General features: G+C 44.5%; 1 non-coding gene across 1 annotated transcript; it reads right to left on the bottom strand.

The window, feature by feature from the left end:
* Positions 1–5412: 5412 nt before the first annotated feature.
* LOC123461874 lies at positions 5413–5516 on the bottom strand. The gene has a single exon (XR_006637933.1). It is a non-coding gene; the product is annotated as a U6 spliceosomal RNA (small nuclear RNA).
* Positions 5517–5817: the final 301 nt, after the last annotated feature.

Genomic DNA, 5817 nt, shown 5'->3' with positions numbered 1-5817 from the left:
CACCTTTAACCTCAGCACTTTAGGAGGATGGCTATCAGTTTGAGGCCACCCTGAGACAACTTAGTGAATTCCAGGTCAGCATGGGGCTAGAAAGAGGCCATACCCCCAAAAAACCAAAGGAATAAATAAACAAAAAGTAGAAATAAAATTAAAAAGATAAGAGTGGTTGAGAAAGAAATCCAACAATAACTTATGGCCTCCACATGCATATGCACATATGTGTGTCCACACTCACACATACACATAGACATGCAAAACAAATAATAAAAAAAAAAAATGGGTCCTTTTGCAGGTAGTTCTCTGTTACTGCCAAGCCCACTGCCCCTTGCAGTGTTCTCAATAAGCCTATTTTAAAAAATAAAATAGGGGGCTAGAGAGATGGCTCAGCAATTAAAGATACTTGAGCCCGCTTGCATGCTCGAGAGCATGGCTGGCTGAACGTCTTTCCCATCGCAGGCAGGATGTCAGCAAAGCATAACCGGACCACATTTACTGCAGAACAAAATATAGTATTGAGGGAGGCATTCAGCAGGAACCCCTCCCCAAGTTCTAACGAAATCAAAGAACTGGCTTTACAGCTGAACCTTAGAGAGGTGGTGGTAAAGACATGGTTTAAAAACCAGCGAGCCAGGCTGAAGAAACAACAGAACAAAACCCTGTCCGAACAAGCCAAACCGGAGGAGGGGGAGATCGCCGAGTCCAGTGCCAGCCCAGATGACAGTAACCGTGAAGCACGTGAGGCTGGTGCCCCCGAGGTTGATCTCCCACAGGATCTCCAACAAATTAAGCTCCATTTTCTTTGGCCTGCCATTCTCTTTGACACGGACACACTTGTGAAGCTGTATGCCTTACCTGGGGAGGATGATCCCGACAGCTTCCAAAGGTATCTTCAGCCAGACAAGGGGGCGCAGGCTTTAAACGTTAGCACTTGGGAGGCAGATGTAGAAGGATCACCATGAGTTTGAAGCCAGCCTGAAAGTACAGTTACATAAGTGAATTCCAGGTCATCCTAGGGTAGAGCAAGACCATACCTTGAAAAAACACCCAAAAAAAAACCAAAACAAAAAACCCCCCAAAATCCCAAAAAACAAAAAAATCAAAACAAAACAAAAAAACAAACGAAAAAAAAATCCCCCCAAAATAATAAGTATCTCCAGGATGGCTTGATTGAGGTGGAATAGCTAGACATTCCTACAGCTCTAATAGACTTGAACTCACGATGTCCTCATACCTCTGCCTCCTGAATGCTGGGATTAAAGGTATGCGCCACTATGCCTGGCTTTATGCCTATCTGCCTGAAAAATAAATGTTTATACGTGCTTATTGTTTTTGTTTTTTCAAGGTAGGGCCCCCCCACCCTCTCTCTCTCTCTCGCCCAGACTAACCTGGAATTCACTATGGAGTCTCAGGGTGGCCTCGAACTCACAGTGATCCTCCTGTCCTTTCTGAGTGCTGGGATTAAAGGCGTGTGCCACCATGCCTGGCTTGTGAAATATATTGAAAAGTATAGACGAGGGGCTTGAGAAACTGTCCCGTTTCTTGCAAGGCGATGTCTCAGCTAACCAGCATGCAGGAAGCCCCCTGGCCGACCATAATCACCAGCCAGCATCACCATGGGGGCCATGCTGGGCGCCTTCTCTGTGGCCAGCTGGGTAGGGTCTCAGGCTAGCTCAGGCTGACCTGGAATTCACTATGGAGTCTCAGGGTGGCCTCGAGCTCGTAGCGATCCTCCTACCTCTGCCTCCTGCTTGCTGGGATTAAAGGTTTCATGCCTCTGCAGTGAGTGGTGCATCATGCTTGCTGTGCAGTTGCTGTCCCAACACTAAGAATCCCACTGTGGCCCAGTTATTCTATGCTTGCATTCTCCTGGGCACTGTTGCATGTTGTCTTATGAGGACAGAGAGGATAGAAACTGAGCTGAAGGTTTTGGTTCTTCAAAATTGCTACTATTGTTGGTATCATGGTTGGGTCTCTCTACATTCCTGGGGGCTATTTCACTTCAGTCTGGTTTATAGTTGGCATGTCCAGAGCCACTTTGTTCATCCTTATCCAGCTGGCGCTGTTGGTAGACATGGCTCAGTCCTCGAATGAATCATGGGTAAATCGTAGGAAGAAGGAAATCCAAGGGTCTGGTCTGGGGTTTTGCTCTCTGTTATAAGCTGCTTTTATATCATGTCAACTGGCATTGTTGTGGCACTCTGTATGTCCTACACCAAACCAGATGGCTGCACAGAAAACAAGTGCTTCATTATTAACCTGATTTTGTGCATTGTGGTTTCTCTAAAGATACTTGAAAAGCCTGGTGGCCTGGGTTCAATTCCCCACTACCCACATAAATTGAGATGCACAACATGTGATGCATGTGTCTAGAGTTTACTTGCGGCATCAAGAGGTTCTAACACACCTGTACTCAGTTTCTGTATCTCAAATAAAACAGCTGGATTATGGTGGCACACACCATTAATTTGAGCACTTGGGAGGCTGTGGTAAGAGGATCATTAAAAGTTCAAGGCCAGACCAGGCATGGTAGTGCACACCTTTAAAACCAGCACTTGGGAGGCAGAAGTAGGAGGATTGCCATGAGTTCAAAGCCACCCTGAGACTACATAGTGAATTCCAGGTCAGCCTGGGCTATAGCAAAACCCTACTTTGAAAAGCAAAATCAAAAGCAAAACAAAAGTTCAAGAACAAGGCTGAAGAGATGGCTTAGCAATTAAGGTGCTTGCCTGCAAAGCCAAAGGACCCAGGTTCAATTCCCTAGGATCCACACAAGCCATATGCACAAGGGGCACATGTGTCTGGAGTTCCTCTGCAGTGGCTAAAGGCCCCTGGTATGCTCATTCTCTCTCTATATCTGCCTTTTCTCCCTCCTCCCTCTCTCTCAAATAAATAAATATTAAAATTGGGAAAAAAGAGTTGAAGGACAGCCCCCCACCAAAGAAACAAGTAAAATAATAAAGAAAATAAAATAAAATGCAGCCTGGTGTGGTGGCACAAACCTTTAATCCCAGCATTTGGGAAGCAGACGTAGAAGATTGCTGTGAGTCTGAGGTCACCCTGAGATTACATAGTGAATTCCAGGTCAGCTGGGCTACAGCCAGATCCTACTTTGAAAAACCACACACACACACACACACACACACACACACACACACACCATATATATACTTTTACAATAGTGGCACACAGCCTATGCAGGTAACCAACTGCTGACAGATTGGACGTGAAAACAGCTTAGTGGGGGAGAACTCATTTCTGGTTCTGGGAACCAAGTGGGATTTCCTAGGACAAGAAACCAATAGGCTCCAGAGAGAACCTTGACTGCTCTCTAACTAAAAACAATGGCTATATCCATCAGCAAGTCTCTCTAATAACTAGGCTTATCTCCCACCACACCCCTGCTTTATTTTATTTTATTTTATTTTTTTTGAGGTAGGGTTTCTGAAGGGTTAATAGCTTTCCATGGAAACTAGAGGGAACTAAAAAGTTAATAACTATCCCTAAGCTAGAAGGCCATAAGGGAAATAGCAGAGGCATTCAGCACCCTGACAAGCCCTACAGCTCCTCTGATTGATGTAGTCTCCTTAGCTCAGATGCCTTGAAGGACCAGAAGCCACCTAGGTATCCTCCCTTTGACATTCCTGACTGAAGAAGCCTATTCCGAACAAGGACACAAGCAGCTATAAATTTCTTATCTACTGCACCTGGTCCAGTCTGTTTCTTAGGATCCTCTTTATAAGGTTGAACCCCAGCCTAGCTCAGTGCTTTAGTCTTCATCCCATGGAAAGGCTGCTGCCCCTTGTTGTTTCTCTCAGTAAACAGTCTATCTGTAGAAGCCAGGTCTGGTGTTCTCTTTCACTTTTCTCTTACACTTTCCTTACATTTGGTGCTTTGAGTCAGACCAGTGCCCTCCGGGGCTTTTTGGCTGCACACCTCCCTTTCTCTTTTCCTCTCCTCCTCTATACCTCCCTGCCCATGGTTCACTCCCTCAGAAGTACAAAAACTCGCTGTGCTCACTACTCTGAACTAAATAGCCACCTGTGACCTGAAACCTCCAGTCTTTCCAATTTAATACCTAGGGGCATCTCCCTTTTCTTTTCACTCTCTCCCACCAGAATTTTGAACTCCAGACAAGAGGCCATTGCCATGTGACCATCTGCATCCACATCCTCATGAGATTCAGCCTCCAGGACAAGGTATTCACTTTCAGTCTGTGGTGGAGGTGGCCAGTCTCAGACCTTAGAAACTCTGGGCGTTTCTCAATTTTTGGTCCATGGGTGATCGATCACAGGCCCTGAAACCCCTCCCCCCATGGCGTTACACCAGACACTCCAAGTATTACGAGTGTAGGGACGCTCCCTCCTAATTCTTGGGTTTTGTTTGCTCTCCCTCAGCCTGGGAGATGTACTTGGTGATGGGACTGGCCACTCCATTAGTATCTGTCCTCCAAAATGGGCTCTTAATTATCTGTTCCAAAAGATACTCCATTGGCATGTCTCAAAAATAATTTAAAGGAACTTGGACTCTGAGCTCCTACCTACCAAATTACTCCAATTCTTTATTCAAATTTGGCTACAATAGTCTCTAAACAATGGCCACCAGCAGCCTGAATTTGGTACTTAGGATTTCAACGTTTTCATTGGTCTCGACAACTTCCTGCAATGGCATGACAAAAAGTATGCAAGCTCTGCCCGGGCCTCCTAACACGCCCGCACACACAGTTGTGGCAGCTGGCCATGACTTCCAGGGTCTCTTCCTTCTCACAAAATTCAAGCCATCTCACTAAATCAAATACATACCCTGCCTTCTTAAAGAGGCTCCTGTCTTTACTGGGCTTCTTTAACTTCTTCTGTATATGGATATCTAATGTTTCTCTCTTTGCTACACGTTAAAAATCACAATATAGTTTCTAGGGTTTTTTTTTTCCCCTTTCTTTTACCCTTTCCCTTTCTTTTCATTACAAGCCACCAAACAAAACTGACAACAGAGGCAGGGCAATCACAGTACACAAAAACTTAAAACTTAAATGACTAGAAAAACCAGTGCTCACCACACAGCTAGATAGAATCAACAAAAGCAAAGAACAAAGGAAATCCTGTAACTCCCAGTCCCCTTACATATGGCTAAAGGCCACAAAAGAAAACAATTGTCAACTTTATTTTTTTTTTTTGATGTGTCTATTTTTTTTTTTTTATTTAAAATGTGGAACACATGAGTAGAAAAGATTGCTTAGTGGTTAAGACATTCGCCTGCAAACCCAAAGAACCGTGGTTTGATTTCCTAGGATACACATAGGCCAAATGAACAAGCTGGCACATATATCTGGAGTTTGCTTGCAGTAGTTGGAGTCCTTGGGATGCTAATTCTCTCTCTCTCTCTCTCTCTCTCTCTCAAATGAATAAAAAAATTAAGTAAAATATGGAGTACTTCAAGAGTTTGTTTGCCATTCTTGAACAGGGACCATGTTAATCTAATCTGTATCATTCCAATTTCAGTAAATGTACTACTTCAACCACCTCATCTTAAATAAAAACTGTGTCTCTAATTCAACATACCCCAAATATCCTACTTACAAAAGATATAAAGCTGGGCTGGAGAGATGGCTTAGCCATTAAGCTCTTGCCTGTGAAGCCTAAGGACCCCGGTTCAAGGCTCCATTCCCCAGGACCCACGTTAGCCAGATGCACAAGGGGGCGCATGCGTCTGGAGTTGGTTTTCAGTGGCTGAAGGCCCTGGCGCGCCCATTCTCTCCCTCTCTCTTTGCCTCTTTCCCTCTCTGTCACTCTCAAATAAATAAATAAAAATAAAATATTAAAA

Source organism: Jaculus jaculus, chromosome 6, assembly GCF_020740685.1.
Source record: "Jaculus jaculus isolate mJacJac1 chromosome 6, mJacJac1.mat.Y.cur, whole genome shotgun sequence".
Lineage (NCBI taxonomy): Eukaryota > Metazoa > Chordata > Mammalia > Rodentia > Dipodidae > Jaculus > Jaculus jaculus.
The sequence above is the reverse complement of the archived record's forward strand: the minus strand, read 5'-3'. Positions and strand labels throughout refer to the sequence as shown.